A 24,377-nucleotide genomic window follows, 5' to 3' on the forward strand; every position below is an offset into this window, starting at 1 on the left:
AAAGAAACAAATCCTTCTTAAACAACAGTAGAAAAGTATAAAACAAAAATTTCAATAGGAAACTATAAAACATAGTAAGCAAAAATAACCAAAGGGGAAAGTAACCACAGGAGAAAGGAAAGATGGATGCACAGGATTAATTAAATTACAAATGTAATCATCTCAGAAACCTAAACAGTGGCTACAGAACAAATACTGATTCTTCAATAATTGCATTTAATTACTCATTTTAGAAGTTTAAGAGATTGATCCTCTGGCATTCAACAAAACTAAATACTTATATTGTTCCTACCACTTCTTGCATTGCATCCTCATTTTCAGGAGTGACAACATCTCTAAGCCTTGTGTTTTTCATTTGTAAAAAGAAATACTAATCATAATAGACTTAACTAAGTTGCTAAAATAATTATATTAGACAATTAATATGAAGGCCTTAGTACAGAAACAATCACAGAGTATAAACATAAAAAATTGTATCAACAACAGTAGCAACCTTAATAATAATTTTATCATCATATCAGGCTGAGAATAATAGGAATGATTTTATTGAAAAGACAGCATAAGAGCATATTTTTGTAGAAAGGCTAAACATTAGATATGAAGGGACAGTGAAAATTGAATAATCTAGGGTATCAATATATTATAGGGGAAAATCCATAGACGGTATGTAAAACTACACATAATTTGATTGCTAATTAATGACCAATTTTATAAAAGCAAAATTACCAAAAACTCTACTTTTCCCTTGCCCAAATAAAATATATATTTATATTTGTTGTCATCATTGACTCTTCTTTTTTCAATATCCTTCATTTGTCCAATCATCAAGTCTTGTCTTTTTACCTTTTTTTAAAAATGTATTAATTTTAATTAGAAAGAGAATATTCTTAAAATTTTGACTATTCATCACTACCCTGACTGCCACCACTTGGTCAAAGAAATTATCATCTCCCAACTATGTAATTATTGAAATACCCATGGCTAAGAATTAAAAAGGAGTACAGCATGTACTTTCAATATCATATGGGAGCACTGTTTAACAAGCTTATCCAAGGAATGTTTAATTTTGAACAAAATGGGCTTAATGCTTCTCTCAGCCTAATTAAATATTAGATAGACTTCCTCCGGCATCAGTCCTTGACCTCCTTTTTCTTAGAGCACTTACTTCCAAGAACTTGTAATTATAAAATCTTCCTATGCCCTTTTGTGATGTATATACAGGATTTTAAATGCCTATAGCTAAAAGCATTAGCCCAGCGTGTGGAAGTCCCTGGTTCAATATCAGGTCAGGGCACACAGTAAAAGCTCTCATCTATCTGCTTCTCCACCCTTCCCTCTCTCCTTTCTCTCTATCTCTCTCTTCCTCTCCCACAGACAAAGCTTCATTGGAGCAAAGTTGGCCCAGGCACTGAGGATGGCTCCATGGCCTCCAGCTCAGGCACTAGAATGGCTCCAATTGCAGTAGAACAACACCCAGAGGGGCTGCACATCATTCCCTGGTGGACATGCTGATGAATCCTGGTCAGGCGCATGTGGGGAATCTGTCTGCCTGCTTGCCTCTCCCCCAAACCCTATACTTCTCACTTCAGAAAAATACAAAAAAAAAAAAAAAAAAAAAAAAAAAAAAAGCCTATACCTAGTTTTATAACTCTGGTATGTCTTTTTCAGAACTTTGGAGCCATTTATTTGGAATGTAATCATCATGAAGGACAGAGCCCTTTCTCAAAGTCACTGTAAAAGTATAGTAGTAAAGTTTCAATGAGTGCAAATTAGCGAAAGCAGAAGGCCTAATTAAAAAGAAAAAAAAAAATTTGTTTACGGCCATACCACCTTGAATGCGCCCAATCTCATCTGATCTCGAAAAAGAAAAAAAAATTGAAAAGTCAGAAATAACTCAAAGTGTTGGACATATTTTATGGATCAATGTCTCCCCAAACATTTTCCATGAATTAAGCATGAACATAAAGCAACTATGAATATCAAATTCAGTTAGATAGTTGGCAGGATAAGGAAATCAATAGTATCTTGGCATGTTGATGAAAAATATTAACTGATTTATGGCATCGTTCTGAGTTCTAGGCATCAGTTACTCTATATTTTTTATTATATAAAGTGTATTATTTTTCTTATAAAAGCATTACTTGATCATCACACAAAACTTTTAAATTATAGAAGGATGCAATGATTATAATTACGAAGAAGAAATACTGATGTAAAACTGGATACAATCTTGCAAACAGCTATTTTTGGATAGTAAGTCTGAACTTATCTTCTAATCCAGTGACAAACAGTTCATAAATCATAGCAGTATATGATCTCCATTCCAGTAGTACAGCTTTTGATAATTCCGGACAGTCTTTGTTGCATAAATGAATATAAATCCCCTTATTAATCTATGTAATGAGTTTTAAAATACTAAATTTTAAAAACTACATGCATTTAAAAAGCAACCCATCTGTTTCTGATGCTAATCCCCAGTTTCAGGAAGTCCTAGATAAATACACTCAGTTGAGTTGGAGCTATTGCTAGTAATTGATTTAAAAATGAATAATGCAAGATCAGAGAAATATCTTTTCTGGATAAGTAGTAACATATGCTATTCTCTGTAGTTATCACACAAGATTAAATGAAAACTGAATGAGTTAGTGTTCCTTTACAATACATTTTGTCATGACCTCAGGCAATATAAATAATTCTTTTTAAGATTGTTTCCTGTGAATGTCTAAAATTCATATACTTCAGAGGTCACCTAATCTTCTTTCTTTCCTCCCTTCCACTCACCCACCTACCTGTCTATATTTACACATGGACACACACACAGAGTATATGCATACCTATTTTTTTTCTAGAGAATGAATTACTTCTAAAAGAAGAGACACAGTATGTAGTGTTTTAAAACATAATCTTTTGAGTTGGGAGTATGGCTTGTGTTGTCATTAACTTAACTGTATTATGAGCTGGTAGCTTGACCATGCTAAGCTTTAATAACACAACTGTAACTCTCAAAAAAAGGACCTTCCTCCCACTCCCTCCCTTCCCCCCTCCATGTCACATTCTTTTGGTAACTATTGCACTTTTATCTACATCCATGTCAAATATATACTATAGAAATGTTTACCTGATACCTATGTACTCTTGTGGATGAATGTCATGCTGCTAAATTAAATTTTCTATATAAAAAAAAAGAAGAAGAAGAGGTCCTAATAAAGAATGAAGTATAGGACATCAGAGAAATGGTACTGTAAGGGCTGCTACTGATACCTCCCCTTGAAATTTCAACAAATTTAACAACTAAATACAGAGAAAAAAATCTCAGGAGCACCTGAAATACACACACACCAGACAAAAGTATGATTGAGTGAAAAGATGGCTGAATATATCATCTGCTCTGAAGGAAATAAGACAGAGAAGGGTGTTTCACTTTCCTCACTGATCTGAGGGAGGAGCGCTTTCATCTGAAGCCCAGCAAAGTGGAGGGTCAGAGGCAGAGAGAAGGAGCAGGGCTAGGGTGGATGATCAAGTGAAAGAAAGACCACGCTAGTTCTGCCTGAGAGCACCGATGAGGAGTGTGCATGGGCGGCAGGCTCCGACAAAGGTTACTGAGTTACTGGTATGGGGTGCCCGCAGAAGCCAGCGCCAGCACCAGCAGTTTGTGTGCTCCTAGATCAGCAATTACAGGCAGTGTGCAAGTGGTTCCACCTGGCACAACTGGCGTAGGTGCATGCACACACAGGCTGGAGGGCTTAGCCCAAGTTTATCAGTGATACACATCTACGTGGGTTGTTGCCAGCATCTTTGTGCATTCCCAGCTCCACAATCATCAGTACAAAAGGTATGCAAAGACAGAGATCCCTGGGCCTGGGACTGTGTGAGTAGGGCACCTCCACAGGTCAATACAGTCTTCAAATCTCATTCCTGCATTACCAGCTCTGACTGAGATCACAGCTGCTGTGCACCTAAGTGGGCAGATACAGGCCTGTTGTATGCACTGCTGAAGTGTTTGGGGCTGGGCATGCAAGTGGCTTGCTGTGGACTACCAAACAGTGCATAAGGGAGAAGCCTGTGGAGATTAGACCTGCATACCACTGAGGCATACTAGACATGCCCAGGGATGCTTAGAAAGGTGCTTGATCTGCAGTCGGCTCCCAGTCCACTGCACACTGAGATATGCTAGACCTGTCTGCCAGCCCTGGAAAGGTGTTAGATTTGCAATCGGCTCCCAGCCCTACTGCTCTCACTGGCAGCTCTGGTTGACATAGCCTTACCCAGAACTGTGCTTTGAGCAGTGCTGCAGGAAGGACATGGCTGCTCTTACAGCTTCTTGCTCTGTAAGCAGTGGCTGGGGCAACCTCACAGCTAAGTCCCCAGGCTGCTAGCTCAGGTGGGAAAGACATGGGGAGAGGCACCTGGAAAACTGAGTCTCCCATTGTCAGAGCCTCCAAGCCCAAACAAGCCCCGCCTACCAATGGGGTTGAGGCCTAGCCTACATCATTACCACAGCAACACAGCAACAAACCTCTTCCTAAGAGCCCCACAGAGGTAAAACCTGTAGTACAGTATCACCTGCCAAAAAAAAAGGAAGAAAGAGGAAAAAATTCAAAACCAGGAAAAAATTACATTTTTATAACTTTTTGGGTTTTTTTCCATTTTGGTCATTTTATCTTCTTTCATTTTTATTCTTTTATTTTCTTTCTGAACTTTATTATCCATAATTGTTACATTTTTTATTCTTGTTTTATATGAGGGTTTCATTTCAAAAACCTTTACTTTTTTCTTTTTCTTTTTCTTTCATTTGATTGTCATTTACCAACAAATTATTTATTCTGGATTCATATTATCTTTGTGGCATTCCACATGTTTTTTACTTCATTTTTTATCTCTTTTGTCATCTTACTTCAGTTCCTGCTCCTTGCTCTCTGTGGTTTTTTCCACTTATCAATATAGAATTTTCATTTTTCACTGTATCTTTTCAATTTTTTTATTTTATAAATTATCTCTGATTAGTGTTATTAATAATACCACTTTCAAATGCCAGTAAAGAAAAAGAAATCAAATATCATGGATAAAAAAAACCCACAGAGATGTATCTCAGATAGATGATAAAAAATCTATAGAAAAAAATGTCAATTGCTTGGAAACCTTGGAGTTAAATGACAAAGAATTAAAAATAGAAGTCCTAAAAATACTAGGGAAATACAAGAAAGCATGAAGGCAATTTAGAGAGCTCAAAAAACAATTTAATGAACAAAAAGAATACTTCACCAAGGAAATTAAAACTATAAAAAAGAACAAAACAGAGATGAAAAATTTAATAAATGAACTGTAAAACAAGAAAACAAGCTAGTTAATTGAACAGGTCAGATAGAGAAGAGAATTAGTGACATAAAGACAGGCAACTAGAGATACTATAGAGAGAAGAGGAGAGAGATTCACAAATTAAAAAACAATGAGAAAGCCCTACAGGAATTGTCTGACTCCATCAGAAAAAGCAACATAAGAATAACAGGTATATCAGAAGGAGAAGAGAAAAAAATGGAATGGAAAACATATTCAAACAAATAATGAATGAGGTCTTCCCAAGCATGTGGAAAAAATTAGAGCCTTGAATTCAATAAGCAAACAGAACACTGAGTTTCTTAAACAAAACAGACCTATTCCAAGGCACATTGTAATTAAAATATCACAACGCAATGACAAAGAAAAAAATTCTCAAGGCAGCCAGGGAAAAGAAGAATACAACATATAAAGGAAGGCCCATTAGACTATCATCAGAATACTCAGCAGAAACCTACAAGCCAGAAGAGAGGGGACCACAATATTTAAAGTACTGAAAGAGAGGAACTTCCAGCCAAGAATACTATATCCATCAAAGCTATCCTTCAAATACAAAGGGGAAATAAAAACATTCACAGATAGAAAAGATGAGGAAATTTATTACCAGAAACCCACCACATCAGGAAATACTAAAGGGGGGTATCCAACCAAATATAAAGAACAAAACAAAACAAAATCACAAGTAAAAGCTCCAACAAGATCACAATAAAAACAAGATTAATCAATGACAACAAAAAGGGGGGGGGGAGAGGACAAAGATTAACAATAGCAAAGGAGGATGGAGTACAGAAGCACTCATGAGATAACATCCTATAATGAATATGATATATCATATTTATTACCTAATAGTAACCACCCCTAAAAAAACCACCACAGAAACACAAGGCCTAAAAAAAAAAGAACAAAGGAAAGAAGTATGGAATACAACCAAACAAAAACAAATGACAGAAAAAGAAAAGAGAAGAACCAAACAAGATACAGAACTACCAGAAAGCAATATATAAAATGACAATAGAAAACCCTCAGGTGTCAATAATAACAATAAATGAAAATAGATTGAACTCACCAATAAAAAGACACAGAGTAGCAGAATGGATCAAAAAAGAAGATTAATTTTTATGTCCCACCTATGTATGCAATCATATAGTTCTTAGTTTTTTCTGACTTACTAATTTTGCTCAGTATAATGTTATCAAGGTCAATCCATGTTGTAAATGATCCGATGTCATCATTTCTTATGGCTGAGTAGTATTCCATAGTATATATGTACCAAAGCTTTTTAATCCACTCGTCCACTGACAGACGCTTGGGCTGTTTCCAGATCTTTGCTATTGTGAACAATGCTGCCATAAGCATGGGGTTGCATTTCTTCCTTTCGAACAGTGCTATGGTGTTCTTGGGGTATATTCCTAAAAGTGGTATAGCTGGGTCAAAAGACAGTTCAATTTTTAATCTTTTGAGGAATCTCCATACTGTTTTCCACAGTGGATTCCCACCAGCAGTGCAGGAGGGTTCCCTTTTCTCCACATCCTTGCCAACACTTATTCTGTGTTGTTTTGTTGATGACATACATGGACAAGAGTGTGGGGGTTATCGGGTGGGGGGAGGAGAGGGAGAGGGTTGGGGAAGGGGAGGGGCACTAAGAAAACCAGTTAGAAGGTGACAGAAGACAATTGGACTTTGATTGATGGGAAAGCAGCATAAGTAAATGTCAAAATAACCTAGAGATGTTTTCTCTGAACATATGTACCCTGATTTATCAATGTCATCCCATTAATTAATTAAAAAATAATAAAATACAAAAAAAAGAAAAGAAAATTCAACTGTATGCTGCCTTCAAGAAACACATCTAAGCTACAAGGATAAAAACAAATTCAAAGTAAAAGGTTGTAAAACAATTTTCCAAGCAAATAATATCCAAAGAAAAGCAGGTGTAGCCATACTCATATCTAATCAGAGACAAAGACAGTCATTTCAAAATGATAAAGGGGACATTGGTTCCTATTCTAATCAAATTCTTCCAAAGAATTGAAGAAGCAATACTTTGAAACACATTTTATGAGGCCAACATAACCCTCATACCAAAACCTGGCAAGGACAACACAAAAAAGAAAACTACAGACCTATATCTCTAATGAATATAGATGCTAAAATACTAAACAAAATACTAGCAAATCAAATACAGCAACACATTAAAAAAAATAATTCATTATGATCAAGTGGGATACATCCCAGAATCACACAGATGGTTTAACATATGTAAAACAGTTAACGTAATATAACATATCAACAAAACAAAGAACAAAGGTCATTTGACCCTATCAATAGATGCAGAAAAGGCATTCAATAAAATACATCATTTTTCCCTGGCTGGTTGGCTCAGTGGTAGAGCATCGGCCTGGCGTGCAGGAGTCCCAGGTTCGATTCCCGGCCAGGGCACACAGGAGAAGCGCCCATCTGCACCTCCACCCCCCTCCTTCCTCTCTGTCTCTCTCTTCCCCTCCCGCAGCTGAGACTCCATTGGAGCAAAAAGATGGCCCGGGCACTGGGGATGGCTCCTTGGCCTCTGCCCCAGGCGCTAGAGTGGCTCTGGTCGTGACAGAGCGACGCCCCAGATGGGCAGAGCATCGCCCCCGGTGGGCATGCCGGGTGGATCCCGGTCGGGTGCATGCAGGAGTCTGTCTGGCTGCCTCCCCGTTTCCAGCTTCAGAAAATTTAAAAAATAATAAATAAATAAATAAATAAATAAATAAATAAATAAATAAATAAATAAAATACATCATTTTATGTTTAAAACACTCAACAAAATGGATATAGAAGGAAAATATCTCAACATAATAAAGGTCATTTATGACAAACCATCAGCTAACATTATATTAAATGGCAAAAAAACTGAAAACTGTTCCTCTAAAATCAGGAAAAAGACAAAGTTGCCCACTCTCTCCATTTGTATTCAACATAGTGCTGGAGGTTCTAGCCAGAGCAATCAGATAAGAGAAAGAAATAAAAGGCATTTATATTGGGAAAGAAAAAGCAAAGGTTTCACTTTTTGCAGATGACATAATCCTATACATTGAAAGCCTCAAAGACTCCACAAAAAAAAAAAAAAAAAATACTATTAGAAACAATAAACCAATACAGTAAGGTCGTAGGATACAAAATTAATATACAGAAGTCTATTGCCTTCTTATATGCCAACAACGAAACTTCAGAAAATGAACTAAAAAAATAATCCCTTTTATGGTTGCAAAAAAATACAATGAAATGGAATAATATTCCTTGTTCTTGGATAGGAAAAATAAATATAGTTAAAATGACCATATTACCCAAAGTGATATACAAATTTAATGCAATTCCCATCAAAATTCCAATGTCACTTTTTAAAGAAATGGAACAAAAAATCATCAGGTTTATATGGAACTATAAAAAACCCCAAATAGCCCAAGTAATCCTAAGGAAAATGAATGAAGCTGGGGGCATTACAATGCCTGACTTGAAATTGTATTATAGAGCCACAATAATCAAAACAGCATGGTATTGGCAGAAAAATAGACACTCAGACCAATGAAACAGAATTTAAAGCCCAAAAATAAAACCACATATATATGGTCAAATCACCTTTGATAAAGAAGCCAAAAACACACAATGGAGAAAAGAAAGCCTCTTCAATAAATGGTGGTGGAAAAACTGGAAAGCCACATGCAAAAGAATGAAACTCTACTATAGTTTGTCTCCTTGTACCAAAATTAATTCAAAGTGGATCACAGACCTCAATATAAGATCTGAAATTATAAATTACAAAGAAGAAAACATAGATACTAAACACATGAACCTTGGCCATAAAGAATATTTTATGAATTTGACTCCAAAATCAAGGGAAGTGAAGGCAAAGATAAGTGAATGGGACTACATCAGACTAAGAAGCTTTTGCACAGTAAAAGAAACTGACAACAAGACAGACAGCCAAATAAATGGGAGATGATATTTTCAAACAACAGTTCCCAAAGGCCTAATATCCAAATATACAAGGAACTCACAGAACTCAACAACAAACAAGCAAACAATCCAATAAAAAAAATGGGAAGAGGACATGAACAGACACTTCTTCCAGGAAGAAATGCAAATGGCCAATAGATATATGAAAAGATGCTCATCTTAACTAGCTATTAGAGAAATGCAAATCAAAACTACAATGAGATACTGCCTCACACCTCTTAGATTAGCTATTATCAATAAGACAGGTAACAAGTTTTGGAGAGGTTGTGGAGAAAAAAGAACCCTCATCCACTGTTGGTGGGAATGTAAAATAGTACAACCATTATGGAAGAAAGTATGGTGGTTCTTAAAAACTTAAGAATAGAACTACTGATATGACCCAGCAATCCCTCTACTGGGTATATACCCCCAAAACTCAAAAACACTGGTATGTAAAGACATATGCAGCCCCATGTTCATTGCAGCATTGTTCACGGTGGCCAAGACATGGAAAAACCAAAAAGCCCTTCAATAGATAATTGGATAAAGATGTGTTACACATATACCATAGAATACTACTCAGGCATAAGAAATGATGACATTTGATCATTTACGACAAAATGAGTAGACCTTGATAACATTATACTGAGTGAAATAAGTAAATCAGAAAAACTAAGAACTGTATGTTTTATACATAGGTGGGACACAAAACTGAGACTCATGGACATAGATAAGAGTACAGTGGCTACCAGGGGAGGGCATAAAGAATACCAAATAAAAAGTGAGGGAGGATTTTACTTTGAGTGATGGGTGTACAACATAATCAGTTGTCAAAATTATCTGGAGATGTTTTCTTTAAATCTATGTGCTCTAATTGATCAATGTCACCCTATAAAAATTGTCTAAATAAAATTTAAGAAAAAAGTGAAGTATACAAATGCTAAGCATACTGTTTAGCAGGAGAAAACATTGATAGATGATAGGTGTTATTATCATTATTAATACATTTACTAATTACCAGTTATTGAGCTTGCTCCAGTTCATAAGTAAATATTACAATCCTATGTAAACCAACTAAATAGTTACAAAAACAGATACAAACAAAATCAAGGATGTTTTAAGCTGTTACTCATAATTTAGATTTGCCTATGAACTCAGTTTTTCATTAGGTTTGGTTGTTATTTTTTAAATGTAGATACGAAAAAAAATCATTTTCTAAAGTTGTTATATGCTATTTTATGGAATCCGTATCTTCTTGTTTTCTTAAGGGAAAGTCATCTTATATGTTCAGATTAAGACTCATTTGCAAGCTGAAATTTCTTATTTCAGGGAACATTGTTTACCCTAGTTTTTTAAAATGCACGCACTTTAGTTTCTATTACATGACTCATTGTTTCAGATTCCAAACCCATAATTCTATTGAATCACTTAAGAATTGGATCCTTCTAACATTCACCATTAATTTTTATTCTATTTTTATACTTTCTACATTGAATGATCCATCACCAATCAGAAAAGACAGCAATCTTGTATCTGAATTTTGCTTCTGCTGTGCACTTAAATTTCCTTCCAGCTCTAATGGCAAGCATTCTGTTCACTGCTTTCCCTTTTCTTTCATAAAACTATCATTTTTTCTCTTCTAAAATTTTTGTATCCACTTCAGATTGTGAGTTTTTAATCCTTAATTCAGTCTGAAAATTAATCACTGGGGAGCTATTGTGTAAAGTATGTATGTGATTTTAATAAGTTAAGATATGAAGTAGTTTAAAGTCAGACTTTCTGAATTCCAATTTTACTCCAACCATCAAGCTGTGGGACCTTGAGGAAGGTAGCTGCCCATTCTGAGTCTGTTTCCTTATCTGTATCGTAGGGATAATAATAGTGCTTACCTCATAAGTTTAAGAATTAAATGGCTTAATATAAATTAACATGTTTTATGCTCTGACTGTACAGAATTAAGCCATATAGTGATAACTACTACTATTAGTATTCTATTTTTCATTTGTGACTTCTAAGGCTAGAATCTTGATACTACATTCAGGCTTCTACATTCTCATAGATCTTTTAAGAAATCATTAGAGTAAAACTATAAAGTGGTTTTCTTTTAATGAAATGAAAGGGAAGAAGGAAAGATGAGTAAGTTTTCATATCTTCTGAAATAAAATTTATCCCAGCATTTTGCCAAAACCCACAGGAAAAAAATAGTTAAGGTTTATAGTCTCATAACCTTGTCTTCCCATTCTACCCTCTATTTCAAGAAGAATATTCTTATGACACAATTTCATTGGTGTAATTTCTCAAGTTAAAATATCCAATGTTTCACAAATATTCTTGGGGAAAAGGCTGAGCCAGGGTACATACAAGATGAGTCTGGTCATCTTATTTGTCAAGAAGTAAAAACTTCTCAGAAAAAGTTATGGGGCATGTCCCATAGACATATCAACCAGCTTGAAGGGATTCACACTCACCAAATCAGAGATAATCTGCACTCACCCCCCCCCCAAAAAAATAAGGAGCATGATAAATTATAAAACACAGGAAAAGGCAGACAAGCATGAGTTTGTACCAATAAATACAAAATAAATAAGGTAGAAGAGAGACAGGGCTATACCATTCAGTACCAATAACAACTAGTTAATATGGAAAGAGCAATGAGATTGGAAAATCATCACTTTGTAGCCATCAAAGTAAGTTCACATATGCATTATCAACAGATGCCAAAACTTGGGGGCGGGGGGATTTTGGTAGTGAGAAGGATATTTGCATTGTTCTAAATTATCTCATGACAGATTTTTTTATTAGTAGCAAGGAAAATTTTGGTAACTATAATTTGTCAAGAAAAATACCTTGATTCGATGTTCAAAATTAGTATCACTATTGAGGGGGTGATTGATCTTATGTAACTTCAGATGTGATACCTTAAAAAGTACACAATATTATTTATATGTAGCATTCATTGTATTCTAGCCAGTAATACAAAACTTGAATCTAACCACAAGGAAACATCAGTCAAAACCAAAATGTGGAGCACTTTATTTTAAAAGGTGAATGCCTTATTCAAAGATAATAATTTACTACAATGCAAGAAAAACCTTAGATATTATACTCTAGATTAAAAGAGATCTGATAACTAAATACAATATCTTATCTGAGACCAGATTTTTACTGGTACAAAAGAGATATACGACCAAAGACATTATTATAGGTCAAAACTAAAATATGGATAACAAATTTGATAAAGGTATTACATCAAAGATAATTTTTTTAAGTTGATAACTATGCTTTATGTGAGGAGTCATCTTATTCTTAAGAACTACACAATGATATATCTAGGAGATGTAAACATCTATACATTTTTCTGAAATGATTTAAAAATGTATATTAAAGATAGAAAGTGTATTAAGTTCTTCATAGTTGTAAGACTGAGGTCCCATTCCTCTTTGGCTCTCAGTTAGGAAAATCTCAGTTCTTTAAAGCCACTCAAATTTCTTTGAATCTGACCGAGTTTCAACTCCACTTTATTCCTTAAAATCCTTACACTTTGAATACTATCTGCTCTTCTACAACCTCCCTCTAATTTCTGATTTCATGGGATTATGCAAGATTCACCAGGATAATATCTGTATTTTAAGGTTAACTTATTGAGTTCAAAGCACTCCTCTGCTCCAAATAAAGGATTTGCTATAAATGTAAGAAAACCCAGGACCTCAACATTTACCCCATTATCCATCTTTAGCCTAAAAGAGAAAAAGCTTGAGCTTCTTTAGAAAGTTACCTTAAATACAGCCTTCTGCTATAAAAGGTGTGCTGCATTTGCCCCTTTTCCTCTTGTGACTGAATATGTGTTGTTTTTTTTTTACGAGAGAACAGTATTTTATTCCACCTTCTTTTGAGAAAGTGAGTGTCAGACTATCTACTTAGTGAGGGATGATTTTGGCAGTGAGATCCCCAAGGTGGAAAAGCCCAAGGAGCCGAGGACGAGTGATGCATGTTTTAAGTATTTATTCTTGCTTCATTCTGCTGCTCTCAGGCTACAAGTGCAGGTGTGGGTATATATAGGGCTTACAGACAATAGTGGCAAGGTACGAACATTACACCAACTATTACATTAGTGTGGTAATGTCAACTTGCTGTGTTAGCTAGCCCATGCCCTCTTTTGAGCGCCTGACCTAGAAGCACCTGGGAACCAAGGCTAAACCAGCCCAAATATGTGGGGGAGTTGGCACCTGGGCGGGCTGCCTAGCACAGGAGAGATGGTGCTGCTTTCAGTTTTTTATGAGAACCAGAGCTCACATCCTGTCTTTCTCTATGAGGATCTTCACAGGGGAGCTTCAGGTAAACCACTTGAAGAGGGAGAGTTGTCTCTAAGAAGGAAAACTGGCACCTCTGGCTGGATGATTATTGATACATTAAGGTTGTAAAAAGTCTGGGACTACTAAATATTGTCAATTTTATTAATTTTAAAAAATCAGTTGTTCCAAACTTTAAGGGGCATGAGACCAAAAATAACAAAAGGCATAATAGTATAAATATTAGCATAGACAACTCAAGTGGTATTCCCTCTTGAACTTCACCTGCTCAACTCTCCTTCCATTGCAAAGCGATGGTGATGTCTCAATGTCTCAGAGTTCATGGATTTTTATGACCCACCTACTCAGTCATACTTGGTACATTCTGTTCCATTTTCATGGTAGCCAGATGTTTTTCAATCTACTTTGTGGAACTGTATAAATAGTTATACTTTATGTGGGATCTATTTAAAAGAATCTTGTCCAAGAAGGTTGTTGGTGGAGTAAAGAGACTCCAACAGGAAGAGTCTGTGTTGTGTCAGTAGGCAGAGAAAAAGTTAAAAGGGTTATAAGATATCAGGTGGAAAACGCACCACCTGAGTCAAATCATTGTATAATGTAAGACTCCATCAGGTCCAAGAGGTTGAGGATCTTTAAAGAATCCATTAAACCTAATGAGAAAGTCAGTTTTTGGAAATCTGCCAAAGACAGTGTGACCAAAAAATATATTAAAAATAATAATCAGCTATGTCAAATAATTTTTATTCAGTCCTGGTCTTTCTTCTCTCCTCTCCTTCCTGAACTTGAAGAAATTAGAACTGATATAGTGGCAAAAAATAAAAAGGCAGGACTCTTCAAACATTACAATTTCTGTAGCCTCAACTTGTGTTCATAATGTTTATGCTTGAAGAAATACTGAATCTTAACAATTGGTGATAAAGTATAGCTTATGCCCAGTTTCCCTTAATGGGGACAGTATTTTCTCTTTTGTAAAATATAAGCTTGAAATTAGGTTGCCTATTCCATTTACTAGGTAAGACTACTTAATAATTACTCTAAAACTTAATCATACTTTTATTATGTTCATAGGTTCTTTAGTCAGGAAATCAGACATGACATATTAGGGATGCTTGTCTCTGATCTATAATTTACCACTCACAAAAATTAGGGGATATTACCAAATGAATATGAAGTGATAAAAAATAAGCATTTGATTTTTTTTATCAAACAAGAACATCAGAAAAGCAAACAAGTAAAAGAAAGTTGTTCAATTATGCAAATGAGAGGCAAAACCAACTTTTATTTCATTGGTGAAAATACACTATACAAAAAGCTGCAAGTACTGGAGTATCTGCATGTTCCCTGATTCTCTAGTTTTTGCAAGCAGTGTGTATGGGGCTTCCTATGGAAAGACTGAAAGACAGAAATTGAGTTGATGGAAAGATATTGAAATCATTTGAAGCCTTGCTCATTCAGTCTAAACCTCTCATTCTCAACGTACTGGCTGTCAGCTGATTCTTAGCTGGGGCTCTCAGCCAGGACACCTCCATGTGTCTCCACAGGTGGCCTGAATTTCCTCTAGAAGACTGAGTTCCTAAGGTGGTGGTCCTGACACAATAAGAGACAATGGAAACTGTATCGTTTGTATACTAGAGTCAGGTATTATAAAACATCTTTTTTGTCAATCACACTCTATTGGACAGAGCAATCACAAGATCATCAATATTCCCAGCATGGGTGAAGGTTGGTATGGACTTTAGCTCTTGATGAGCAATAGCAAGATTTAAGAAGAGTATGTTACCAGAAATATCCTTTTGGCCATTTTGGGAAGATACAGTTTACCACATTGCCTTCCTTCTTCAAGTCCACACAGTATCAATGTAACCTTAAACAAGTTACCTAAAAAATCTCCAAACCTCTATTTTCTTATCACTAAAATGCAGTGAGAAAAATAGTGTCTACTCACCAGTCTGTGATAAAGATTAAATTAAAACATCATATACAGGGTTTAACATTTCTTAGATTAATTATAAAATAAATGTGAGCTATCATTTTCCACACCTGCCAAAATTTCTAAATCTGAGTCAAAAGTATAAATGAGCACATTCACACAGATCTTTTCTTCTTTCAGTCTCTTGGAAATAATGTAAGCTATCTTGTTTTATTTGGTTGAGTAATTACCAGTTTAATTAAAATTTTTGAAGGTGAGTTAAGCAGTTGGTATATTCACAGTAGGGAAAAATAATTACTGTTTAATAATAACAGTTAGTGAGAGAAATAAATGTGACTTAATTTACTTTATTAATTTTCCTTTTCCCATTTTACTATAAACAATTCTGTAATTTGGAAGAAAATAAATACTAGATTATATTGTATATTTAGTATATAACACACACATACATATATATATATACACACACACACACACACAAAATAGAAGATTTTAAACTATAACAATTACTATCACAAATCAATAATCAATACAATGTTGCTTTGAGCCATTTGACAGATTTACAAATCAACCAAACCATGTTGTTAGAGAAGGAAACTGTCATACAAACTACTCGTGGTTGATTTCATGTAATTTTTTTTTTTTGTATTTTTTGTATTTTTTCTGAAGCTGGAAATGGGGAGAGACAGTCAGACAGACTCCCGCATGTGCCCGACCGGGATCCACCCGGCACGCCCACCAGGGGGCGACGCTCTGCCCCTCCGGGGCGTCGCTCTGCCGTGACCAGAGCCACTCTAGCGCCTGGGGCAGAGACCAAGGAGCCATCCCCAGCGCCCGGGCCATCTTTGCTCCAATGGAGCCTCTGCTGCGGGAGGGAAAGAGAGAGACAGAGAGGAAGGAGAGGGGGATGGGTGGAGAAGCAAATGGGCGCTTCTCCTGTGTGCCCTGGCCGGGAATCGAACCCGGGACTCCCGCACGCCAGGCCGACGCTCTACCACTGAGCCAACAGGCCAGGGCGATTTCATGTAATTTTGATAAGCAAGTAAATTAGAAATCATGTAATTCAACAGTACAAAATTATTGACAACATATCTAGAGGTAAAAATCTAAAGAAAAGCTGGCCAAAAGATTCATTAGGCCTGCGAAAAAAATGGCTAGCCATCCTTGGGAATCCATTTCTATCTGTTTCTTTTTTTTTTTTTTTTTGTATTTTTCTGAAGCTGGAAACGGGGAGAGACAGTCAGACAGACTCCCGCATGCGCCCGACCGGGATCCACCCGGCACGCCCACCAGGGGCGACGCTCTGCCCCTCTGGGGCGTCGCTCTGCCGCGACCAGAGCCACTCTAGCACCTGGGGCAGAGGCCAAGGAGCCATCCCCAGCGCCCGGGCCATCTTTGCTCCAATGGAGCCTTGGCTGCAGGAGGGGAAGAGACAGAGAGGAAGGAGGGGGGGTGGAGAAGCAAATGGGTGCTTCTCCTATGTGCCCTGGCCGGGAATCGAACCCGGGTCCCCCCGCATGCCAGGCCGACGCTCTACCGCTGAGCCAACCGGCCAGGGCTGGGCACATTGTTTCTCATTGCATTTGGAAGAGTTAATTATTCTGTAATAATTTTTAAGCAAATGCATGATTTAGTTGCAGTTTTATCTTATGACTCCATGATAAAGATTGGCTTAAATTCAGTATCTAGAGATGTTGTGTTTAGAATATGTAATGACCTTATTTACAAACATTACTCTTCCATGTAATAAGATCAACAGGCTTCATGACAAAAATCCGTAGAAAATAACCTCTGAAATAGCATTAAAGTTTCTCAGAAATCTCAGTTGGATATTGCAAAATATGTTTTCCCTTATTTTAAAATATATAATATAAAGTTGACTTCTTATAATTATGTGTATTAATTGTGTATAAAATGTTGATTTTCAACATGGAAGCAAAAATAACATGGAATCAGACAAAACTAGTTTGGAATCCCTAGCCTAATATATTTGGGGCCACTTTCATCACCATGATAAGCCTCATCATTTTCATATACACTGCTCACAAAAATTAGGGGATCAGGGAACGTGCAGATACTCCAGTACTTTCAGCCTTTTGTAAAGTGCATTTTCACCAATGAAATATGTTGGTTTTGCATCTTATTTGCATAATAAAACAACTTTCTTTGACTTGTTCTTTGCATTTCTGATGTTCTTGTTTGACAAAAACTCAAATGTTTCTTTTTAAATCACTTTATGTTCATTTTGAAATATCCTTTATTTTTTGTGAGCAGTATATATAAATAGAGGTGGAACCTTCCACAGAGATTACATGTGAGTACTAATCAATAGTATATGAAATATATTGCAAAGTCCATCTCATATAAAAGTTCTTAATATCAGTTTTATCATCCCTCCTCTTCTAATCTGCTATAGTTTAAAAATTGCATAATTGTTTGTCAAAATGATATTGCAGTGGATATTTTTCAGCCCTCTTGGAAGCAGAATGCATAAATATGCTATTGGAGGTTCATTCCCACTTTGTGTCCTGATGCAGACCCTGAGCATGCAAGAAGTGCATTAGCAGTACAAGCTGCAGTGTGCTATGTTTGATGGTAGCAAGCGTATGCTCACCAGTTCTTAGCACTGAAGCTGAAACAAATACTTAACATTTTGTTATAATTAGCACTCCATTCCAAGATGTCAGTGTCCCTAAAATACAGGAATCTGAATAACTAATGCGTCTTTTTCTGGCCATCAACAATTACGATTATTTTATTTTGGTCTTAATACTTTCATTATATATTTTTAAAAGGCAAAATATACCATGATCAGCTGTTTTCTGAACAGTGATCATAACAGTCTGGAGGGAAGTTAAACTTAAATTTATTATTAAAGCAAATATTTTGTTTTTGTTTTGTTTTTATTTTTAGAAAATTAAATTTAATAGGGTGACAGTGATCCATAAAAGTATATAGATTTCAGGTAAACATTTCTATAGCATTTAAACTCTTGATTATATTATGTACCCATCACCCAAATTCAAATCATTTTCTGTTATCATATATTTGTCCCTCTTTACCCCCTTCCACCCACACCTTCCCCAAAATTTCCTCCTCCTGGTAACCACTTCACTTTTATCTACATCCATGAGTTTCAGTTTTATATACCACTGCCGAGACCAGCTCAGCAATGGGTGTGCATGAAAGGAAGACATTGCAGGACTTAAGAAAAAACACACAAGACACAACATACAAGGGTCTCCCAGCCTCGAGGACTGCTCTCTGCAGCCTCATCATTTTTATTGGTCTCTTTGCTCATCAAGCAAATTAGAAGAGCCTGGGTATCCAGAGAAGGATAATTAATACCTTTCAGGTATGGAAGGAAAAGGCCACAAGGATCAGCTGTTTCCTTTAAACAATCTTATCAGTGCTTTCAGGGGCTGCATTCTGCCCTGCAGAACTTGGCATTCCAAACTCCGCACCAAAGACTTGTCTCAGACAAACAGTCTAATTCTCGGCCATTTTTATACATATCCCCCTTTTTGTTTTTGTATAGCCAGGTAAACAGTTTTTGCAGCCTCCTTCTGTATTAATTGTTGGAGGGTTTGTTGTGAGCACCTGAGGAAGCTACTGCAGGAAGAGTAAAATGTGCAACTGTCATGTTAAAGGCCATCACCAAAGTTTTCTTTTACTCCAATCATTTCTCTGCATCTTGGCACAGATGTTTTATCTGCCCCCAAGTTGGAAGAGCTGCTTTCTTTGTTGTTTGCATTAGTCCCGCCAGACTGGTGGTCTGGAGGGTTAGTCCTTCCATCTGCATGATTGGGAGTTCCAAGTCATACATGAATTTTCTCCATTTTCTCTCCCTCATGATAAGGTTTTACTTGATGAGAGTGTACCCAAAGTGGGACTACTCCAGTAAAGGGTGAGAGATACAAGCAAAATCCCATCCCCAGGTTAACAACTGTCCTGTTGCCCAAAGATTGGTCACCTGATCCTGCCACCATATAAGTGGATTTCTGAAACAGAAAATAAGGAAGAAGCAGAGTGATGTTGATCCATGGCTATGGAGGGCAAGGAAGGTAGATAATTCAAAAATTTAAGAGTAAAACAAGAAGAAATATCAGCTTTTGTTAAAGAAAGGATGCTAGGAGATGGATCACATCCCATAAGTTGTTAAATCTATTCTCTACCTTTAAGTGTAAGTGACGACATGAGATCAAGATAGGGAGAGAGAGATTTTACAGTAGAATTAGTTCCATATTGTTGTACAGCTAATTTCACTTCCTTCAGTATTTTAAAAAGAACTGACTCATGGGTAAATTCATCAACACCATTAGGCTTTTGGAAATCCACCCTAGGAGCCACTCTCTCTATAACTGTTACTGGAAAAGCCATCTGTAATGCATCCAGATCTCCCTCTCTACAAGCCTGTAATATTCCTTTCTGAAGAGTCGATACCTAGGGCAGAAACTCCCTAGGTACAAAAACAGGCAGTGGAGGGGGCAGCAAATGCTCCACAAAATCAATGAAAGGATCAGATGGCACCCTCATCATCATCATCATCAGTTTGTAAAGGTTCTAAAACAGATTTTACTAAAGTCCAAGTTTGACAGATAGTAACCTGCAATGGAACACCTTGAGTATATAATTTTTTAGCTGTTTCCCTACCTTTTCCCAGTCATGTAAATCTAGACTTCCTTAAGTAGGGAACCAAGTACAACACTTCTCAATTACTTGTAATAATTTTAAAAGTTTTGCTTCACTGGTGTTAGCCCCACCAACCTTCAACAATTGTTTTAAGAAACAGATATAGGGACGGCACTTCATAACACTGTCCCTTTCCCCATTGTTACCCTGTATTTTCCCAAGAATGTCCTTACCACTTTTCTGTGACTGACTGAACTGAGGCCTCTATTTTCCCTCAGGGTCCAGCAGTTATTTCCTTACCTTATTGCTCCGGTGATCCTTCTTCCAATCGGGTCACTGTTCCAATCACGTCCCTGTTATGGTCAAGTCCCTGTTCTGTTCAGACACCACTTGCTGAGACCAGCTTAGCAATAGGAGTGCATGAAAGGAAGGCATTGCAGGACTTAAGAGAAAACAAACAAGACACAACAGACAGAAAAGATAGACACAGGGGACTCCCAACCCCTAAGACTGAAAGCCCAGATCTCTGCAGGATCATCATACTTATTGGTCTCTTTGCTCATCAAGCAAATTAGCAGAGCCTGGATTCAGATGCAGAGAAGGGTAATTAACTAATACCTTTTAGGTATGTAAGGAAAAGGCCATAGGGATCAGCTGTTCCCTTTAAACAATCTTATCAGTGCTTGCAGGGGCAATGTTCTGCCCCCACAGGACCTGGCATTCTAAAGTCCACACCAAAGACTTGTCTCAGGACAATAGTCTAATTCCTGGCCATTTTTCTACATACCACCTATAAGTGAAATCATATAGTTCTTAGCTTTTTCTGATTTAGTTATTTCACTCAGTATAATGTTCTCAAGATCTACCCATGTTTTTATAATTGGCAATATATCATTATTTCTTATGGCTGAGTAGTATTGCATTGTATATATGAACCACATTTTTTTTTTAATCCAATTTACTATCAAAGGATACTTTGGTTGTTTCCATGTCTTGGCCACTGTGAATAATGCTGTGATGACATGGGTAATTCAAATATTTAGAAATGCATATGCATGTGTATTTAATTATTTAACTTACTGTGCTATCAAAATATATCTTACCTTAGAATTGGAAGTATTGTAATACTTAAGAAAAAAAACTACCCTTGATTGTGACTACAGCTATCCATTTATTTGGTTTTGAGTAAATGCACCTAAAACTGTAGCAAACATACTTTTTGGCTAACCATAAAAGTCAACCAAGATTTTTACCAAAGAACTGCATATTCCTATGCTCTCCTTTCCAGGTTCTGCTTCATTAGTGTATTAACAGTATATAAACTGAGATGTTGTTTTAAAAAAGACAAAATGCAGTGGTTTAACAAAAATTATAATAATGCAATGATAAATGGGAAGTCTAGGATGGATAGGAAGTTGTGCTGCATAATATCATCTAGATCCAGGCTAAAAAATCAAGTCTGCCTCTCTTAGGAAGTAACTTCTTATCATTGATCCAGTATGGCTGTTTTTATTGTTTTTATTCTCATTTGTGATGAAAGAAGTCCAAAGGAAGAATCATTGTTCCAGAAGATCACCTGAGACACATCATCTCTACTGTCTTTGCTTTATTTTACATTGAACTTAATTCTCCATTGAACAGAATGTTGTTGAATAGCCAGAACTCACTATAGGAGGCTGAGAAATATAGTCAATATTGGGCAATCATGCATCTAGTAAGGGGTCTACCTATTTCATTTTAAACATTATAAAAAGAAGAAGAAATAAGGGAGTGTAGTAGTTCCTTATTTCATAAAAATTGGGGGTTAGGGATATTTAAATCTATTCTAACAGAAGTTGGAAATTGTAGATAGAATGAGGGGAAATGCGTTCTAAAGTCAGGAAGATCAATTTTCAAAATATGAGCCTAATCTTCAAAATATATGCTATCTTAAGTCAAATTTCTCTCTTTTGTTTTTATTTTATTTCTGATTTTAGTTTTTGTTTAAATAGATTCAAGTGTCCCACTGAATATATCTCCCCCCACTCCCTTATTCCCTCTCGACCTCCCAATCCTCCTCCCCCAATACCTCCCCCCTTCCCTCCAGGATTTGCTGTCCTGTTCTCTATAATGCTGTGTTATGTATATATCATTTCATTAATCTCTTTCCCTTCTTTGATCTCATCTTCTCTTCTGCTTTCCCTCTGACCGCTGTCCCTCTGGCCCCTTTGATCCCGCCTCTGCCTCTGTTCCGTTGCTCAGTTCACACTGTTCATTAGATTCCTCAAATGAGTGAGGTCATATGATATTTTTCTTTCTCTGCCTGGCTTATTTCACTTAGCATGATAGTTTCCGGTCCATCCATGTTGACACGAAAGGTAAGATTTCCTTCTCCCTCATGGCCTTTTTTAATCCACTTCATCCACTGACAGACTCTTGGGCTGTTTCCAGATCTTGGCTATTGTAAGCAATGCTGCCATAAAGATTGGGGTGCATTTCTTCTTTTGAATAAGTGACTTGGTATTCAGCCATTATGGAAAACAGTATGGAGATCCCTCAAAAAATTAAAAATGGAACTGCCCTTTGACCCAGCTATCCCACTTTTAGTAATATATCTTATGAATACCAAATTTTTTTCTTATACTTTGTATTTTTAATGATGACAGAAACAATGGTTATTATGGCATACTATGTAATATAGCTATACATAATATAGAAAGTAAAATTTCTACAATCCACCATTGAGTAATCAATGCTAATGGTTTTATTATTTTTCTTCATATTTATAATCTTTTCAAGATATACACCAATATATCACTCTTGAGTTTTATTTTGTAAAAATTCCATTTTTGCTGGCTCAAAAACAACCCAGATCATACAAACAATTCTTACCTAATGTTTTACTTAATTCTGGAGGTTATAAAAGAATATAATAGAATGGGTGACTTATAACCAACATAAATTTATTTTTCAGAGTTGTATAGGCTGAGAAGTCTAAGATCAGGGTGTTAACACATTCAGTGTCTAGTGAGATCCTGATTTATGGTTCATAGACTGCCTGTTATCTTTTTGCTATGTCCTCAACATGACAAGAAAGAGCAAAGGAGGTCTCTGAGATCTCTTTAGCAAGGGTACTAATTTCATTAATGAGGGTTCCACCCAAGTAACCTAATTATTTCCAAAAAAAAAAAAGAAATCTATATCCTAATAACATCATATTGGGAGTTAATTTTCAACATATGAATTTGGGGAAGAGAAACACTCAGTGTATAGCATTTAGTAAGGAAGTATCTAAATAGACATGTGCAATTTGAAATATTATTTCAAATTGAATAAGTGGAACTAATATAAATTCCAGGCCCTGGCCGGTTGGCTCAGTGGTAGAGCGTCGGCCTAGCGTGCAGAGGACCCGGGTTCAATTCCGGCCAGGGCACACAGGAGAAGCGCCCATTTGCTTCTCCACATTTCCGCCGCGCCTTCCTCTCTGTCTCTCTCTTCCCCTCCTGCAGCCAAGGCTCCATTGGAGCAAAGATGGCCTGGGCGCTGTGGATGGTTCTGTGGCCTCTGCCCCAGGCGCTAGAGTGGCTCTGGTCGCAACATGGCGACGCCCAGGATGGGCAGAGCATCGCCCCCTGGTGGGCAGAGCCTCGCCCCACGGTGGGCGTGCCGGGTGGTTCCCGGTCGGGTGCATGCAGGAGTCTGTCTGACTGTCTCTCCCTGTTTCCAGCTTCAGAAAAATGCAAAAAAAAAAAAAAATATATATATATATATATATATATATATATATATAAATTCCAGATTATTCTATGTGGAAAAAATTTTGGAAAACTAGAGAGAAGTTAAAAGGCTTAAAGGATATATAAATACTTTGAAATAAAAGTATCTCTAAGACATAGTAATTTAATAAAAGCAAGTTGTAGATGTATATAAACAATACCATTGCTACTGTTAATAGAAAAACATTCACAAAAAATACCCTTATATTTAATAGGGATATGTGTATGTAGATATATAGAGAGGTATTTAATAATTTTACACTAAATGGATGTACTACAAATGGTACACAAATAGTATGTGCCACAGGTATGAAGGGATGGCCAAGAAAAATTTACCTTTCCTTAAACTGTTTAAATAATTTAAGTATTACTTACATGATTTCAAATATATATACCTATATATTTTATCAGCGAAAACTTTCCATTATGGTATAGAAAAAT

The sequence above is a fragment of the Saccopteryx leptura genome, chromosome 9 (genome assembly GCF_036850995.1).
Source record: "Saccopteryx leptura isolate mSacLep1 chromosome 9, mSacLep1_pri_phased_curated, whole genome shotgun sequence".
In the NCBI taxonomy this organism is placed as follows: Eukaryota; Metazoa; Chordata; class Mammalia; order Chiroptera; family Emballonuridae; genus Saccopteryx; species Saccopteryx leptura.